The sequence below is a fragment of the Hyperoodon ampullatus genome, assembly GCF_949752795.1.
Source record: "Hyperoodon ampullatus genome assembly, chromosome: 14".
NCBI classification, from domain to species: Eukaryota; Metazoa; Chordata; class Mammalia; order Artiodactyla; family Ziphiidae; genus Hyperoodon; species Hyperoodon ampullatus.
Genome location: NC_136927.1, coordinates 73,077,763 through 73,098,644, shown reverse-complemented (window position 1 = coordinate 73,098,644; position 20,882 = coordinate 73,077,763).

Genomic DNA, 20,882 nt, shown 5'->3' with positions numbered 1-20,882 from the left:
CACAGTGGTTGAGAGTCCGCCTGCCGATGCAGGGGACACGGGTTCGTGCCCCGGTCTGGGAGGATCCCACATGCCGCGGAGCAGCTGGGCCTGTGAGCCATGGCCGCTGAGCCTGCGTGTCCGGAGCCTGTGCTCCGCAATGGGAGAGGCCACAACAGTGAGAGGCCCGCGTACCGCAAAAAAAAAAAAAAAAAAAAAAGATGGACTTCTGTGCTCAAGACACCTGGAGGTGGGGTGGTTCCCGACTGGTTAATGCAGAGGCTCAGTGATGTCAGCCAGGACCCATATTATAGCTCCAGCATCCTCAGTGTGGTGGCTTCAGCCCTCAACCTTGGCCCTGCATGGTCTCAACATGGCTGCCAAGGTTTCAGACATCATATCCTCACACAGCTACTTATGGGGGAAGAATAGGGGACCTCCTCCCCACAGCTTTTTATAATTGAAGCAATCCCTTCTCAGAACCCCCATCCCCCACCCCAGCAGATTTTATTTCTCCTTGGCCAAAACTGGGTTACATTCTTGTGGAAGTCTGCTAGTGCTCACCAATCACCATATTCTTTCTGGGCACACAGTTGGACCACATTTCGCAGCCCCCTGTGTGGTTAGAGGTGGTCATGTGACTGAGTTCTAGCCAATGGGATGTGAGTAAAAATAACTGCACCATTTTCAGGTCTGGCCTATAAAAACCTCCTACCCACAATCTTTGCTTTCCTTCCTCATCTTTCTGCTTTGAAAAGCGCTCTGAGGACAAAGAAAGCAGGGTCACAAGACAGGAAGAGTCTCAGTCCTTAAATGGCTACCCAGAGCAGAGCCCTCCTGCCAAGACTTCTTGTGCAGTGATGTGAGAAATAAACGAAGATTGGCTATGTAAAGCCACTGAAAGCTTGGGTTATTTGTTACAACAGCAAGCATGACTTAACCAGACAATACACATACCCATTCCTAAAACCTGGGGACTGCGGAACCTTGAAGGCTTAGCTCCTGGGGCTGGGAAAGAGATTTCTTCTAGAGCACACTGCCCACTTCTGAACAAAGGCAGGGCTCTAGAGAGAAATATGGAAGCAGGAAGGGGAGTGAGCAATGGGTTCTAGACTTGAGCTGGATCTAAGGTGGAAGGAAGACGGGGCTTGGGGGAGAGCCTCCTTCCTCATGCACTGGTGCTAAGAGGACTGCGTACAAGGAAGGGAGGGCTTCTGCAAATAGCCAGAGCTGGCCTGTCAGACCTGCTCTCAGTGGGGTCACCAGCTCCTCTGGCCACCCCAGGGCCCTTGTTGGCTTAGCTCTCTGGACCACACCCCATGGATCATCCTGTAGATGGCAGGCAGAGAATGGGGCAACTGTAGCGTCATAACATATGGTGGCTCCGCCTGAGGAATTGGAGTTTCTTAGAACCCCTTGCTCGGGGACTCTTAGCATACAGAGTCTCAGGCACGAAGGAGCCTGGTGGGCTGGGCCTGGCGGGCTGGGTGGAGTTGTTCAGGCTGCTTCTCCCTCCTCTCCCTGGGGAGGGGAATTTGCATGGTCGTAAGAGACCAGACTTGGGCATCTCAATTCCACAACTTCCTAGGCTGGTCCCCTGGACAAGTGAGCCCACCTCTCTGAACCTAAGTGTTTGCATCTGCAGAATGGGGGAATGAAATTAACTCCTTCCACATGGGTGAAGAGGAAATGAAATCACCGATATAAAGTGTTAAGCCAAAGACCTTGAACCCAGTCAGGGCTCCTTAAGTACCGGCTGCCCTCATCATCGCTGGAGGGAGGTGTCCACCTGCAGATTCTGTCACCGCCCCTCCCCCCCCCCCAGCCTGCATCTCCAAGGCTAGGGGTGACAGGGGTCACAGCACTCCCAGAAGAGCCTTCTGTTCCCCGGAGCAGATGTACTGGATGGAAGCAGCCCCGGCAGGGTTAGTCCTAGCCCTGACTCGTCCTCTTGCCAGGATGTCACCAATCTCAGTTTGCCAAGCTTCAGTTTCTTCACCTGGACAACGAGCACAATCTGCTCCCCTGCCTCCATCACAGGTTGTAACAGAACTCAACTGAGGCAGTCGATCGTTGGGCTTCAGTAGACAGACTCCACAGGCGCCCAGCCCTGTGTTCGAATCCTAGCTCTGACCTCCTCTCATTTTGTGACCTTGAAAATGTCACTGATCTAAGGCTTGGGGGCATTCGGATGAGTTAACACTGGCTCCTACCTCAGAGGAGGGATAAAATGGGACCAAGGATATAAAGTGCTCAGCTCTATGCCAGGGACTTGGAAGGGCTCAGTTAAAAATAGCAATTATTATCATCGCCACTGGTCTCAAGATTTTGGAAAGTACAGAGAGGGCTATAAATTGAAAGGTTCTTAGCTCAGTCTCCGTGAGATACATAAGAGGAAAGTTCCACCCTCACCTTGAGGCCCTCTGAGTCCCCCGATTCCCCCTGCCTCAGATGGCTCTTCCAGAGCTCACTTCTGCTACCCTCTTCTGAGAATTGGAGCCACGAGGGAGGCAGCATGGTGAGGGGCTGGGAGTCTGGAATTTTGAGTTCCAGTTCAGCTTCCACTGCTCTCTGGCTGTGTGACCCTAGGCAAATGCAGGCAGGCTCTACCCTAAGGACCCATCGGCCTATGACATTCACTGACTCCTTCCTCACTACAGCCAGTGGCCAAGGAGGGAGGGTGTGGCTCCCTCTAGGGTTCAGGGTCAGGGTCACTGCTCTGTGTGGAATCTGGGCTCTGCCGTCCAGAACTGCCTCTCCTGATGCCTGGAATTCCACCATTCATGACTCATGCCTTTGGGAAATCAGTGACCTCAACCCGCTGTGTAATAACAATAACAGTCCCTCATGGCTTTTCTTTGCTGATGCTCCTGGGTCTCAGTGTGTCTCAGCGCGCAGCTGTGATGTAGGCAGTCAAAGTGAGGATCAGGGGCGGAAAGCGAGGCGCCCAAAGCTACACAGCAAGTTAGTGGTCGAGTCTGGCATCCTGTCTCCTGGCTTCTTCGTCAGTGCTGTTTCCCTTTCAACAACTCTCTTTAAAAATGCTGCCCCTGACATTTGTGCAGCCATGTTCACAGCAGAACCATTCACGACAGCCAAAAGGTGTGAGCAAACTTAAGCATCTATCGACAGATGAATGGATCAGCAAAATGTGGTTTATACATGCAATAGAATATCATTCAGCCTTTAAAAAGAACATTCTAACACAGGCTACAGCAAGGGAAAGATTACAGGACACTATGCTGAGCAAAATAAGCCAGTCACAGAAGGACCAATATTGTATGATTCCACTCATATGAGGTCCCTAGAGCAGTCAAATTCATAGAGACAGAAGGTAGAAAGGTGGTTGCCAGGGGCCAGGGGAATGGGGAGTTAGTGTTTAATGGGTACAGAGTTTCAATTTCACAAGATGAAATTTATAGAGATGGATGGTGGTGACTGTAGCACAACAATGTGAATGTACTTAATGCCACTAAACTGTACACTTAAAAATGGTCAAGATGGCAAATTTATGTTATACATATTGTGCCGAAATTTTAAAATAAAAAAAATTTGCTGCTTCTAAGAGGAAGATGGTAAGTCCTAACATTTTGAAGGACATGTCACTTAGTTTACCATGATTTGTATCAGTCAGATAGTCTACTTCATGCTGCTGTAACAAAGAACCCTCAAATCTGACTACTGAGTCAAGCACTTTACCACTGCTCCATACTGCCTCTCACACCAAACCCTGTAGCCCCTGGAACCTTCTTCCTTGCTGTCGTAAACCTCTCCCTCCTCTGTCTGTACCACAGGCCCAGGATAAGGCAATGGAATCAGTCAGATTCACCCTTGACTGGCTGTGTGGCTGTGGGCAAGCCAGCTAACCTCTCTGAGCCTCAATTTACTCATCTGGGAAATGGGGCAATAACAGAACCTCAAGGGGAGAATTCAAGGAGCATGGAAAGCATTTACCATGGCCTCAGGCATGCTGTCAGCCTGTGGGGATATTTAAGCCTCAGGCAGAGTTTGACCCTCAAGTTCAACAGTCCCATGAGAAACACCTTCTTCCTGCCAGCCTTGAGTCAGGGGTAGGGAATGGGTGGGATGGGAGCCAGAGGCTGTAGAGACAGTTGTCTCGAGCCTGAAATACTTTTCTCCCCAATAATCTGTTTTCAATCTCTCATTTCCTTTTTTTTTTTTTTTTCCTTTTTAAAACTCATCCTGCCAAAAAACAAGCATGTAAGTGTGCGTCAGCTCCCAGCCCAGTCAACATCCCACCCTTTGGGAATTTCTGCTTTAAATGCAGGGGTGTGGGACGCTTCAATAAACCACATGCGTTTCAACCTCCACACCTTTGCACGGCCTGGTTCTCCTCCCTGCCACTAGGTACTCTATGCCCTGGATCTATTCCGAGCCTGTTCATCGTCTCTCAAGGCTCGGCCACAGGACCCTCTCCTGCAGCAGCCCCTCTGCTCTGTGTCTCTGCCGTGTTCACAGGACCCCTACAATTTCCCCAGGTCTGGACACATTTTGAATTCTTATCTCCTCTTCTTATTTACCCTCTTTGAGGGCAGGGACAGTGTCATCCACTTCCCTGCCAAGCCTGAGGCTTTCATGAATCAGAGAGCCTTCATGACCACCATATCAGTGGGAGATGATGATGATTATTATCCGCATTTTACAGATGAGAAAATGGAGGTTCTGAGAGCAAAGGTGAGTGGTCACACCGCTGGGGAGTTGGGGCCCCTCTCCCCGAGGTCCCCACCTTCACTAAGCCTCCCTGCTGGAGGCTTAACATGCATCAGCAGGGAGTGGGCGAGTGTGGCAGTGGCCTGCAAGCTCTTCTCTGAACTGTTTCCTCCTCTTCCTGGACACAGAGCTGGTCTACATCTCCCAGCCTCCCTTGCAAGGGAAGTAAGGCCTTTTTGGTAGACTTTCCATGCCTCTTTGTGTTACCGAGTCCAAGCTCACTCTGCTCGCCTCACAGCAGGCCAATGAATCAGAGACAAGGTGTTGAGTCAGGGAATATGACTTTTATTCGGAAAGCCGGCAGACCAAGAAGATGGCAGACTAGTGTCTCTGGTAAACCATCTTATCTGGGTCTGGAGGCCAGTTTCTTTTACAGAGTCAGAGAGGGAGAGGCGGTGAGGAAGTAAAAGGGCCATCAGTCTAGCAAAACTTCCCCCGAAATGACCAGCCGCGGTGAGGGGATGTGTTAGTTTCTTTTTTCTTGCAGCCATTCACAGGTGCACAGGGTTCCCTGAGGCAGGCCATTATGTATGATTATAATAACAAAAGCAATGAAAAACAAAGGTCATAAAGTCAAAGAAACAGATCCAACATGGAGTCGGATTTACCTCTTCTCTGTTACATTTGCAATGGGACTTTGTCCTGGCTCCCCCGTTCAAGAGGTGGATTCTGTTTCCCTCAAATAAGGATTGGCCTTGGGTCTCTCTCTAGTCAATAGAATGTGGTGGAAGCAACCTGGTGCTAGTTCTGGGTGCGACTTCTAGAAGCCCTGCAGCTTCTCTCCGTCCCTGTCTCTGTTTCTCTTTGCTTCCTCTGCCAGCCTCAGGAGAATGGGAGGGCACGTGGAGTGGAGCCACGTTGTCTCAGCCAGCTTTTAGATGACAGACAGGTCTACTGTCTGTCATCTACTGCTTTAAGTCACAAACATGCTCTCCACTCAAATTTTAAATGTCCAGTCAAGATACTCAAGGCAACTGCTAACTTGATTTGGGTTTAGACCTTCTCCCCTCATTTTTCCCAACAGTGGGGAAGATGGACGGAAGGTGAGGCGGGGTAGCGGTGTGAGTCTTTCTCCCTTTCTCCTCCCCTCCCCCACAGGAGGGGCCAGGGGGCTCGGTGGAGATGGCAGCACTGTTGTGGGCTCCATGGAGACAGTCGTCTCTGCGGGGCTGCCCCTCCTCCTGAGGGTCCCTGTCGCTCCTTACTCAGCCCTGGGAATCCAGCATTCAATGCCAGCCTCTTGCCCCTCTGGGAAGCCCTACGGGACAGGACCCAAGATGACCCCCTGCCAGCCAACCCCGCCCCACCCCATACATACACAGAGCCCCCATTTGATCTAGAAACCCTCCCAGGTCCCCTCACCAGAAGTGCCACCTCTGTTTCACTGTCTCAGGTCAGAGCCCCTGGGCTGGGAGCTGCAGCCCCTCCTACACAGCAACTCAGCAAGCACCACCTCCACCCCTGCTCCCTTCATCTTCTCTGACTCCATAGTGGCTGAAGACACGAGGCCGGGGATGGGTCCTGGTCCACTTCCTTTGTAAGTCGTTGTACGTGTCACTTCTTTCCTACCTCTGTGTCTGCTGCTTAACATTTCGAGGTGTCTATAAGGAAAGGTGAGAAAGAATATTTTTAAATTTTTAAGTTGTGGTAAAATGTACGTAATATCAACTTTACCTTTTTAACCATTTTTAAGTGTACGGTTCAGTGGTATTAAGTACATCCACGTGGTTGTACAAACATCACCACCATCCATCTCCGAATGCTTTCCATCTTCCAGAACTGAAACCTGTCCCCATTAATCAGCAACTCTCCATCCCCGCCTCCTCCCAGCCCCTGGCAACCACCCTTCTGCTTTCTGTCTCTATGAATTTGACTCCTCTAGGTACCTCTTTTAAGTGAATCATAGAGTATTTGTCCTTTTGTGACTGGCTTACTTCACTTAACATAATGTCCTCAAAGTTTATCCATGTCGTAGCATGTGTCAGAATTTCCTTCCTTTTTAGGGCTGAATAATATTCCGTTCTATGTATATACAACATTTTGTGTATCTATTCATACATCCTTGGACACTTGGTTTGTTTCCATCTTTTGGTTATTGTGAATAATGCTGCTATGAATGTGGGTGTACAAATATCTGTTCAAGACCCTGCTTTCAATTCTTTGGGGTATTTACCCAGAAGTGGAATTGCTGGATTAAAGGGTGTATGCATTTCAGGGGAACTTCTTATGGTTTAACATCTATACAAAGCTGAGCACAAATCCTAAGTGTTTAGCTTGGTGAATTTTCGTAGAGTGATCACACTCTTGAAACCAGTGCCAGACCAACCGAAGAGTAGCCCACAGAAAGTAGCCATCATCTGACTTCCAACATCACAGATTGGTTTTGCCTCTTTTGAACTTTGTGTAAATGGAATCATACCATATGTACTATTTTTTGTGTGTGGCTTCTTTCTGAGCTTCATCCATGCTGCTGCATGTAGCTGTTCATTCCTTCTCATTTTAGTGCTCCTTGTGAATATACCACAATTTATTTATCCATTCTACCATTGATGGGCATTTGGGTAGTTCCTAGTTTGGGGATATTTCAAATAGTGCTGCTATGGAAATTACTAGTACAATGCTGTCCACTAAAATATACTGTGATATATTTTATCACACAAAACAATTGAAGGCAGGAACTTTCAAGCAAGAGATTTTTGTACACAAATGTTTATAGCAGCATTATAACAGCAAAAAGGTGGAAACAACCCCAGTGTCCATCACCTGATGTTTGTTTATCCAAACAAAACATGGCACATAAATACAATGGTATATCATTCAGCCTTAAAAAGGAATGAAATTCTGACACGGGCTACAACATGGATAAAACTTGAAGCCATTATGTTGAGTGAAGTTAGCCAGTCACGAAAGGGCAAGTATTGTATGATCCTGCTTATATGAGATACCTAGAGTAGTCAAATTCATAGAGATAGAAAGTATCGATAGAATGGCGGTTACCAGGTCTGGGAGGAGGCAGGAATGGGGAGTTATTGATTAATGGGTGCAGAGTTTCCATTTGGGATGATGAAAAATTTCTCGAGATGGATGGTGGTGATGGTTGCACAACAATGTGAATGTACTTAATGCCACTGAACTGTACAGTTAAAAATGGTTAAAAGAATAAATTTGAGACATTCACAGAAAGATAGACAAGATGAAAAGGCAGAGGGCTATGTATCAGATGAAGGAACAAGATAAAACCCCAGAAAAACAACTAAATGAAGTGGAGATAGGAAACCTTCCAGAAAAAGAATTCAGAATAATGATAGTGAAGATGATCCAGGACCTAGGAAAAATAATGGAGGCAAAGCTGGAGAAGATGCAAGAAATATTTAACAAAGACCTAGAAGAATTAAAGAACAAACAAACAGAAATGAATAGTGTAATAACTGAAATGAAAAATACACTAGAAGGAATCAATAGCAGAATAACTGAGGCAGAAGAACGGATAAGTGACTGGGAAGACAGAATGGTGGAATTCACTGCCACGGAACAGAATAAAGAAAAAAGAATGAAAAGAAATGAAGACAGCCTAAGAGACCTCTGGGGCAACATTAAACACAGCAACATTCACATATAGGGGTCCCAGAAGGAGAAGAGAGAGAGAAAGGACCCAAGAAAATATTTGAAGAGATTATAGTGGAAAACTTCCCTAACATGGGAAAGGAAATAGCCACCCAAGTCCAGGAAGTGCAGAGAGTCCCATACAGGATAAACCCAAGGAGAAACATGCCGAGACACATCGTAATCAAATTGACAAAAATTAAAGACAAAGAAAAATTACTGAAAGCAACAAGGGAAAAATGACAAATAACATACAAGGGAACTCACATAAGCTTAACAACTGATTTCTCAGCAGAAACTCTACAAGCCAGAAGGGAGTGGCATGACATATTTAAAGTGATGAAAGGGAAGAACCTACAACCAAGATTACTCTACCCAGCAAGGATCTCATTCAGATTCCACAGAGAAATCAAAAGCTTTACAGATAAGCAAAAGCTAAGAGAAGTCAGCACCACCAAACCAGCTCTACAACAAATGCTAAAGGAATTTCTCTAAGTGGGAAACACAAGAGAAGAAAAGGACCTACAAAAACAAACCCATAACAATTAAGAAAATAGTAATAGGAACATACATATCGATAATTACCTTAAAGGTGAATGGATTAAATGCTCCAACCAAAAGACACAGGCTTGCTGAATGGATACAAAAACAAGACCCATATATATGCTGTCTACAAGAGACCCACTTCAGACCTAGGGACACATACAGACTGAAAGTGAGGGGATGGAAAAAGATATTCCATGCAAATGGAAATCAAAAGAAAGCTGGAGTAGCAATACTCATATCAGATAAAATAGACTTTAAAATAAAGAACGTTACTAGAGACAAGGAAGGACACTACATAATGATCAAGGGATCAATCCAAGAAGAAGATATAATAATTATAAATATATATGCAACCAACATAGGAGCACCTCAATACACAAGGCAACTGCTAACAGCTATAAGAGAGGAAATCGACAGTAACACAATAATAGTGGGGGACTTTAACACCTCACTTACACCCATGGACAGATCATCCAAACAGAAAATTAATAAGGAAACACAAGCTTTAAATGACACAGTAGACCAGATAGATTTAATTGATATTTATAGGACATTCCATCCAAAAACAGCAGATTACACTTTCTTCTTAAGTGCGCACGGAACATTCTCCAGGATAGATCACATCTTGGGTCACAAATCAAGCCTCAGTAAATTTAAGAAAATTGAAATCATATCAAGCATCCTTTCTGACCACGACGTTATGAGATTAGAAATCAATTACAGGGAAAAAAACGTAAAAAACACAAGCACATGGAGGCTAAACAATACGTTACTAAATAACCAAGAGATCACTGGAGAAAATCAAAAAATACCTAGAGACAAATGACAATGAAAACACGATGATCCAAAACCTATGTGATGCAGCAAAAGAAGTTTTAAGAGGGAAGTTTATAGCAATAAAAACCTACCTCAAGAAACAAAATATCTCAAATAAACAATCTAACCTTACACCTAAAGGAACTAGAGAAAGAAGAACAAACAAAACCCAAAGTTAGCAGAAGGAAAGAAATCATAAAGATTAGAGCAGAAATAAATGAAATAGAAACAAAGAAAATAATAGCAAAGATCAATAAAACTAAAAGCTGGTTCTTTGAGAAGATAAACAAAATCGATAAGCCATTAGCCAGACTCATCAAGAAAAAGATGGAGAGGACTCAAATCAATGAAATTAGAAATGATAAAAGGAGAAGTTACAACAGACACGGCAGAAATACAAAGCATCCTAAGAGACTACTACAAGTGACTCTATGCCAATAAAATGGAAGAAATGGACAAATTCTTAGAAAGGTATAACCTTCCAAGACTGAACCAGGAAGAAACAGAAAATATGAACAGACCAATCACAAGTAATGAAATTGAAACTGTGATTAAAAATCTTCCAACAAACAAAAGCCAGGACCAGATGGCTTCACAGGTGAATTCTATCAAACATTTACAGAAGAGCTAACACCCATCTTTTTCAAACTCTTCCAAAAAATTACAGAGGAAGGAACACTCCCAAACTCGTTCTATGAGGTCACCATCACCCTGATACCAAAACCAGACAAAGATACTATGAAAAAGAAAATTACAGACCAATATCACTCATGAAAATAGATGCAAAAATCCTCAACAAAATACTAGCAAACAGAATCCAACAACACATTAAAAGGATCATACACCATGATCAAGTGGGATTTATCTCAGGGATGCAAGGATTCTTCAATATACGCAAATCAATCAATGTCATACACCATATTAACAAATTGAAGAATAAAAACCATATGATCATCTCAATAGATGCAGAAAAAGCTTTTCACAAAATTCAACACGAATTTATGATAAAAACTCTCCAGAAAGTAGGCATAGAGGGAACCTACCTCAACATAATAAAGGCCATATATGACAAACCCATAGCAAACATCATTCTCAATGGTGAAAAACTGAAAGCATTTCCTCTAAGATCAGGAACAAGACAAGGATGTCCACTGTTACCACTATTATTCAACATAGTTTTGGAAGTCCTAGCCATGGCAATCAGAGAAGAAAAAGAAATAAAAGGAATACAAATTGGAAAAGAAGAAGTAAAACTGTCACTGTTTGCAGATGACATGATACTATACATAGAGAATCCTAAACATGCCACCAGAAAACTACTAGAGCTAATCAATGAATTTGGTAAAGTTGCAAGATACAAAATTAATGCACAGAAATCTCTTGCATTCCTGTACACTAATGATGAAAAATCTGAAAGAGAAATTAAGGAAACACTCCCATTTACCACTGCAACAAAAAGAATAAAATCCCTAGGAATAAACCTACCTAGTGAGACAAAAGGCCTGTATGCAGAGAATTATAAGACACTGATGAAAGAAATTAAAGATGATACAAACAGATGGAGAGATATACCATGTTCTTGGATTGGAAGAATCAATATTTTGAAAATGACTCTACTAACCAATCCCTATCAAATTAACAATGGCATTTTTTATAGAACTAGAACAAAAAATCTTAAATTTTGTACAGAGACACAAAAGACCCCAAATAGCCAAAGCAGTCTTGAGGGAAAAAAATGGAGCTGGAGGAATCAGACTCCCTGACTTCAGACTATACTACAAAGCTACAGTAACCAAGACAATATGGTACTGGCACAAAAACAAACATAGATCAATGGAACAGGATAGAAAGCCCAGAGATAAACCCACATACCTATGGTCACCTAATCTATGACAAAGGAGGCAAGGATATACAATGGAGAAAAGACAGTCTCTTCAATAAGTGGTGCTGGGACAACTGGACAGCTACACATAAAAGAATGAAATTAGAACACTCCCTAACACCATACACAAAAATAAACTCAAAATGGATTGGAGACCTAAATGTAAGACTGGACACTATAAAACTCTTAGAGGAAAACATAGGAAGAACACTCTTTGACATAAATCACAGCAAGATCTTTTTTGATCCACCTCCTAGAGTAATGGAAATAAAAACAAAAATAAACAAATGGGACCTAATGAAATTTAAAAGCTTTTGCACAGCAAAGGAAACTACAAACAAGACGAAAAGACAACCCTCAGAATGGGAGAAAATATTTGCAAATGAATCAACAGACAAAGGATTAATCTCCAAAATATATAAACAGCTCATGTGGCTCAATATTAAAAAAAACAAACAACCCAATCAAACAATGGGCAGAAGACCTAAATAGACATTTCTCTAAAGAAGACATACAGATGGCCAAGAAGCACATGAAAAGCTGCTCAACATCACTAATTATTAGAGAAATGCAAATCAAAACTACAATGAGGTTATTACCTCACACCAGTTAGAATGGGCATCATCAGAAAATCTACAAACAACAAATGCTGGAGAGGGTGTGGAGAAAAGGGAACCCTCTTGCACTGTTGGTGGGAATGTAAACTGATGCAGCCACTATGGAGAACAGTATGGAGGTTCCTTAAAAAACTAAAAATAGAATTGCCATATGACCCAGCAATCTCACTACTGGGCATACGCCCAGAGAAAACCATAATTCAAAAAGACACATGCACTCCAGTGTTCATTGCAGCACTATTTACAATAGCCAGGTCATGGAAGCAACCTAAATGCCCATCGACAGACGAATGGATAAAGAAGATGTGGCACATATATACAATGGAATATTACTCAGCCATAAAAAGGAATGAAATTGGGTCATTTGTAGAGACGTGGATGGATCTAGAGACTGTCATACAGAGTGAAGTAAGGCAGAAAGAGAAAAACAAATATCATATATTAACACATATATGTGGAACCTAGAAAAATGGTACAGATGAACAGGTTTGCAGAGCAGAAATAGAGACACAGATGTAGAGAACAAACGTATGGACACCAAGGGGGGGAAGCCGTGGGGGGCTGGGGGTGGTGGTGTGATGAATTGGGCGATTGGGATTGACATGTATACACTGATGTGTATAAAATGGATGACTAATAGGAACCTGCTGTATAAATAAATAAATAAAATTCTAAAATTCAAGAAAAAGAATAAATTTGATATTGTGTACATTTTACAACAATAAAAATATGAGCCACAATTGCAAATCTTGTACGGAATTTAAAATTTTCTTGCAGACATATTTTAAAAAGTAAAAAGAAACAGGTGGGATTTTAAAAAAATTATTTAACCCACCTATCAAAAATATCATTTTAACACATCATCAGTATAAAAAAGTTATTAGGGAGTTATTTTACTTTTTTTTTCATATTAACAAAATCTGGTGTTTACACTTACAGCACATCTCAGTTCGGACTAGCCACATTCCAGGGGCTCAGTAGCCACATGTGGCTAGTGGCTACCATATTCGATCATGCAGGCCTGGTACAAGTGTTTCAATGAATGCATTTTGTGTTTCTGTTGGATGCATCTGTGTTTTTAATTTTGATAGATGTTACCAGATTCCCTTGCATAGGTGTTAAACCAGGTTTTAATCCCACCAGGAATGTATGAGTGTGTTTCTCCACACCCTCACTTGTATAACTGCCAGTTTGATAGATAAAAAGTGCCTGCTCCTTGTGGGTTTAACACAGGTTTCTCTTATTAAGGGTTAAGATCAGCACCTTGTTATATGTTAAAACCATTATGTTTCCTTTTCTGTGACCCATTGGTTCACCTCCTTTGAAGCCTGTGTTTTGTATTTCTCTGCACATTTCTCCATGCTCCCCAGACCCCACCAGAACCTGGGACTAAGTGAGCGCTCAGGGTCAAGTATTTCTGAATCATAAACAGCGGTAGCAGGGTTGTTGCCAGCAAGGAGGATTCTGTTGGCCAGAGTCTGGGAAGCAGGGTTTAATCTTTGAGGGCACACCGCCCTCTGTTGGCAAAGCTGAGTTTCTCGGCCTCAACTTGGACCAGAAGAGGAGGCTGGGCAGCTCTGGGGGGAACCAGGGGCTGCGTCTGGAGCCTGGGTTTGATTGCACTTCTGCTGTGTGGCTTTGGGTAAGTAACTTCACTTCTCTGGGCTCCCCAACTGTTTATCTGCAAAATGGAAATAATAACCGTTCCTCTCACTCACAGGCTTGCTGGAGGAATAATCAGGTGATGGGACATGAAGGAGCTTAAAAGAGGGTGTGGCACAAAACAAGGCTAAGTATATAATAGCTGGGTTTTGGAGGGTTTTGTTTGAATTTATTTTATTTATTTGGCTGCACCAGGTCTTAGTTGCGGCACACAGGATCTTTTTAGTTGTGGCATGTGGACTCTTAGTTGCGGCATGCGGGATCTAGTTTCCTGACCAGGGATCAAACCTGGGCCCCCTGTATTGGGAGTGTGGAGTCTTAACTGCTGGACCACCAGGGATGTCCCTGGGTTTTTTTGTTTTGTTTTGTTTGTTTGGTAGCTAGAATTCTTGACATTTAGAAAGTCCAGAGATGGTGAGAGAAAGGATGGCCTGGAGCTTAGCAAAGGAGGCAGCAGGTAGAGCTGGATATTCATGGGTCCACCACTGCCTCGCCAGCTTCCAGACCTCAGTCTCCTCTTCTGTGGAATGGCCACCGCACTTCACAGCAAGGACGTGACATGCAGCAATACCTGGGACCCTCATACACATGTGACCCCATTCCTGACCTGGGCAGGGCCCCAGATTCCCTCCACATTGGGCCGGGCACACAGAGTGTTGATCAAATCTAGGCTTAACACCCACCAGGGCATTTGGAATCTCCTGGCCTGGATTCTCCCTCCCAGGGACCTGTAGGGGCCTTCTGGAGACATTTTCTCCCAAAAAGCACCCCCGTGGAGGGTACCCCTATGAGCACATCACCTGAGCACCAGCTCTTTGGTGGTGCTGGGTGAGGACCATTTTATATGAGCCAATCTGTTGTCCTCCTGCCACAGGGCCCTGTCTTCGTATCTGCCGTTCAACTCTTGCCTAATTGACAGTTACACTCAAGTCCTTCCTCTGCTCTGAAACCTCCCATGGCTCTCCATCGCCTGATTCCTCGCCCTGACATTCAAGGCCACGCATGGCTTAAGTCGATCTGTCTGTGGAGGGCATGCCTAGGTTGCATGAGAAGCACTCATTAACATCCTGCCCTTCCTTTAAGATTGAAGTAAGGGCTTCCCTGGTGGCACAGTGGTTGAGAGTCCGCCTGCCGATGCAGGGGACAGGGGTTCGTGCCCCGGTCTGGGAAGATCCCACATGCCGCGGAGCGGCTGGGCCCGTGAGCCATGGCCGCTGAGCCTGCGCATTTGGAGCCTGTGCTCCGCAATGGGAGAGGCCACAGCAGTGAGAGGCCTGCGTACCACAAAAAAAACTTTTTAAAAAGATTGAAGTAAATGCCACTTCATTCATTTATTCCTCTATCATGCATTCATTCATTCAACACAATTTATTAAACACATAATTTATTTATTGTTACATCTTTGTCACCTACTAGGTGAAGACATGATTCTAGGCCTGGAGTAGAAAGAGACTGTGGTCTTAACCAATTGTAACTAAAATGTCTTAATTTTGCCAATTTTCTCAAACATGTGACCATGTAAATGCGTTGCAGAGCCCCTTCAAGGGTCTTGGAGGGGGATGTAAATCCACCTCTGTGTCCAGCCACGTGGGGCCGTCTCCTGGTGCAGGAAGCCTTCCTTGACGATGCTCTCTTCCTCCTCTGAGCTCCAAGGTCTTGACTCCTGGCTCCGTCACCAATTAGCTATGTGCCCTTGGAAAGTCATTTTCCCAAGTCTCAGATTATTTATATCAAGTGGTAATAACGACTCCTACCTGGAGAGAGTTGTTGCAGGAATTGCGTTAGATTAGGTGTAAAAGTGCCTGCACGCGGTAAGTCTGCGTTGTGTGGCAACTATCATTAGCAGCTGCAGGAGCCGCTGACTTCGGCAAGGCTGGCGCCCAGCAACTTGAGGGATCCAGAGGTTTGCTCTCTTTGCCCACTAGAGGGCACCAGAAATCACAAACGACATCCGGTCACTGCACCCTGGCTAAGCAGGTGTCCCGGAGCTCCCTAAGGGGTAAGAGTGAGGGGGTTCCGGGCTCAAAAGAGACCCCCAAGGCCAGCCAAGAGCCTGACAGTTTCCTGTGTTCCTAGGTCTGGCTGCCAGTGGTGGAGGCAGGCTGCATCTGGCCCACAAGGGTCCTCATGCCCAAAGCCCTCATGTCCATCCCTTGCTACATCCCACAGCCCAAGACAGTGTGGGTAAAAGAACTCTAGTTTCTGGAGCTGGCTCTTCACGTTTCTGTCTCTTGACCTTGGGCAAGTGACTTGACCTCTCTGAGTTTCAGTGTCCTTTTTTTTTTTTTTTTTTTTTTGCGGTACGCGGGCCTCTCACTGTCATGGCCTCTCCCGTTGCGGAGCACAGGCTCCGGACCCGCAGGCCCAGCGGCCATGGCTCACGGGCCCAGCCGCTCCGCGGCATGTGGGATCCTACCAGACCGGGATACGAACCCATGTCCCCTGCATCGGCAGGCGGACCCTCAACCACTGCGCCACCAGGGAAGCCCTCCAGTGTCCTTTTCTATAAAATGGAAATGTTTCTGTTCCCAAAGAAGGGAAAAGCCTCTCTGTGGAGAGGGTATGGCCATGATTGTTTGTGTCGCTTTCCCCCAGTAAATATGCTACAGTGTAATTTGCTGTTTCCTGCTGATGACAAATGTAATGTGTTGATGAATCCAAGTGTTGTATTGAGTGCCTTACCATGAACCTAGCCCTGTACTGGTTAATGAGATTGACAAAAATGAAGCTAGGGGTTTTTGTTAGGGGTAGTGGGATTCTGGGTGATAGATTTCTATCGCCTCAGCCCCCCTCTATCCTCCAAACTCTCTACAATGTTGATGCATTGCTTTTACCATGATGGAAAAGGAAGAAAGGGAGGGACACTGACTGGGCACCTACTGTGTACCAGATGTTTCCACGTCATCCTTCCTCTAAGACAGCAGGCTCCATGCAGACAGGAACCACCTGGCTTGCTCACCGCTGTATTCTCCGTGCCTAGCACGATGCCTGGTACATAGTAAGGTCTCAATAGATAACGTGTTTAATGATCAAGAATGACTTGTGCAGAGTTTACAAAGGAGGCGCTGAGGTTCAGAGAGGCTGTGTGACTTGTCTGCGGTTACACAGCTAATGGGATGCAGGGCCAGGATCCTGAGGAAGTTCCTTCTGCTCAGTGCCTGTTCTTCATCCCTCCATCCTCACACCCCTTTGTCCAAAACAGCTTATCTTACAAATACATATTTATGTAGTAGCGGTCAAGCAACAATCCTAAGAAGTAGGTGTTAGAATTTCCCCCATTTTACAGATAGGAAAACTGAGGCACTGGTCCGTTAACCAACTTGCCCAGATCACACAGCCAGTAAATGGTAGAACCAGGATTCTAAGCAAGGCATCCTGTCACCGAAACACTTGCAGGTGACCACTCTGTCATGCTACCTCTTGGAGGGGCTGCTGGGTGTGAATCTTATCTTCTCGATGCCCTGGGGAGCCCTGGAGGACCCGGATCATGCCGTCTTTTGTACAGCCCCTGGAGCCCCTGGCACAGTGTTGGGCATGCTGCAGGCCCTCAGTTCAGGCCCTCTGGCTGGGGGGTTTGTCCATCAGGGGAGGCCCCTTAGCTGTTGTTGCCCCATTTAGAAGTTAGTTGGTGGCCCTGGGTTTCTAGTGCAAGGTCATCTCTACCCTTTGAGCCTAGAGCCACCTGTGCATGCCCCACCCGCTCCTGTACACACCTGCCAGCAGCAGATGGCACTTTGAGGATGGGGGAAGGAGACAAGAGTTGGACTTTGGCCCCTTTATCTGCACTCTTTTCCCCACTCTTAGAGAGATGTATGTCCAGAAGTGTATGGCCTGTGTGCACATGGGCATATATATATATATATATATATATATATATATATATATATACATGCATGTGAGCCCAGGTGTACAGTGCATTCCTGTGCACATGCCTGTGGATATAAGCAGTCCTGTGTGTGAGTGCATATGTGTATCTGGCTGTGGTATGTGTGCTCCTATCCGAGGGTGCAGATGTAGACTTGAGTGTGAGCCCGAGTTTATGTGCAGCTTTGCACATGTATGTGATGTGGAAAGACAGAGCACCAAAGTGGAAGGGCAGCTCCTTGCCTAGTCTCAGTTTCCTCATCTGTAAAATGGGGAGAGTAATGGTCCCATACTGGTGGAACAGTGCCAGACACACAGAAAGTACCATAATATTGGCCATCATTATTATTATTATTAATAACCTCACAGGGGTTGTATGGAGATTCCACGAAATAATAGCTTTGAGGGTCTGGCTCAAGAAATGTTTCTCCCATCATCCTTAGATCAGTTGTCTTTTTCTTCTTCCCCTTGGTTTTATCATCGCAAAGGTAATATAACAATGGTCTAGTTTGGGAAATAGAGGTGGGGAAGGGTGGGGCACCTGTCACCTAGAACCCCATCACCCCCAACACAAGTAGTATTTTCTTTCTTTTTAATTAAGAGGGGTTTTTTTGTTTTGTTTTTTGTTTTTTTTGGCTGTGTTGGGTCTTTGTTGCTGTGCACGGGCTTTCTCTAGTTGTGGTGAGTGGGGGCTACTCTTCGTTGCGGTGCATGGGCTTCTCATTGCAGTGGCTTCTTTTGTTGCAGAGCACAGGCTCTAGGCACCTGGGCCTCAGGAGTTGTAGCTCTAGGGCTCTGGAGTGCAGGCTCAGTAGTTGTGGCTCGCGGGCTCAACCGCTCCTCAGCACGTGGGATCTTCCCGGACCGGGGCTCGAACCTGTGTCCCCTGCATTGGCAGGTGGACTCCTAACCACTGTGCCACCAGGGAAGCCCAATAGTTTTTTTAAATTAATAGTTGCTGTACAATATTTTATGTTACAAGTGTACAATATAGTGATTCAGAATTTTTGAAGGTTATACTCCATTTATAGTTACTGTAAAATATTGGCTATATTCCCCATATTGTACAATATATCCGTGTAGCTTATTTTATACCTGATAGTTTGTACCTCTTAATCCCCTACCCCTATTTAGTATTTTTATTTCTGCTATTTCTTTCCAGACTTTGTTCATAAGTAAGCTAGCACAAGGCTTGGCACTAGGATGGTGCTTTAAGCACATTTGGATGGATTAACAAACGTTTTTTTTCAGCTTAGATAATTAAACTGAGTATTTTCTATCCTGCTCTTGTTCCCTTATCATGGGCATTTTCTGTGTGACAGCCAGTAATTTATAATTATTAGAGATAATAGAAGAAAATAAGAAACTTCCCAATGCCCCCAAACTGGGAAATAGTCAATTGAGTTATGGAAGAGTCACTTTAAGAAACGCTGTGGGTTAATAACAGACATATAAGATTCTTTTCTTTCTTTGGGACAAGTTAGTGTTTCCATATTAGGAAAGGGGTGTCCCAGGATTTATCTCTCCCTGGACATGTAGGGGATGCCATTGAAAAAAATGAGACTATAGCCAGCCAGAAAATGCAGATCAAAACTAAAGTGAGATACTTCTACACACCCACTAGGGCGGCTATAATCAACAAGACAGACAATAACAAGTGTTAGTCAGGGTGTGGAGAAATGAGAACACTTGTACGCTGCTGGTGGGAAAGTAAAATGGTGCAGCTGCTTTGTAAACCAGTCTGGCAGTTCCTCAAAATATTAAAAATAGAGTTACTATATGACCCAACAATTCCACTTCTAGGTCTGTACCCAAGAGAAATGAAAACATATGTCCACTCACAAATGTTCATAGCAGCATTATTCACGAGAGCCAAAAGGTGGAAACAACCTAGATGCCCATCAGCTGATGCATGGACATATTACATATGGTCTATTCACACAGTGGACTCTTATCTGGCAATAAAAAGGAATGAAGTTCTGATGTATGCTCCACTGTGGATGGACCTTGAAATCATTATGCTCAGTGAAATAGGCCAGCCACAAAAGACGTTGTGTGATTTCCATTTGGTATGGTTCCATTTATATGAACTGTCCAGAATAGGCAAATCCATAGTGACAGAAACTAAATTGGTGGTTGCCTCGGGCCGGGAGGGGCAGGAGATTAGCAGGGGGAGGGGGGTGCTAGGGAATGACTACTAGTGGGTACAGGGGTTTTGAGGGGAATGATGAGAAAGTTCCAAAATTGTTTGTGATGAATATAGTAAAAGCCATTGAATTCTATAATTTAAATTTCTAAGTTATATAAATTTATAATTTAAATGGGTAAATTGTATAGCATGTGAATTTTATCTCAATAAAGCTGTTATCATATATTTTTTAAAAGGATGGAAACCCAAGATGACAATGAAAATATACACCATCATTTATTAAGAGCATGGGCTATGGGCCAAGTACTTGGTAATGTCATTTAACTTTCACAACACCCTTGGTAGGTTATTTTCCCCATTGTACAGATGAGGATGAGGTTCAGAGTTTTTGAGTAAGTGGCCCAGAGTCCCTCAGATCTTTTGTGGTGGAGCTGTGATTTGAACCCAGGCTCATCTGGAAGGTCCATGCTCAGTCTGAAGTACTTTTGTTGTAGTTCCCGTTCAAGATGCCAACGCAGGAGGCTGCTGAACTCACCTCCTCCCACGGACTCATGGAATCTCCAGATACATATGGAAGAGTTTCCTCTGAAAAGAAAAAAAACTCCAAAACTAGCTGAGTGACCCCTACGCATCGAGAGAATGAGAAAAAACTCACATGGAAGCAGGTAGGCAAGGCTGAGACACAATCTCGCCATAAACCCCACCCCTGGCACGATGTCCCACAAGTGGAAAGGAACTCAAAACCCTGATCTTCTCCCTGAGGAGTGAAGGGTTTGAACCGCACATATAGCACCCCAACTTTTCAGACTTTAAGTACTTTTGTTGTCTTCTTGGAAGGGGCCGGGAGCTGGTGCACCCAGCCGGCTGGACAAACATGCAGCTTACAGGACATGTAGGGCCCAGGATCTGGGTCTCCTCCCTAGTCTTTATCTAGCCTGGGCAGCCAGAGAGTCAGGGTTTTTTATCACTCCCTGAAGCCTTCTCCCAGCATCTCCCTGTTTATGGCCCCTTAAGCAAACACCCAACAAAGGGC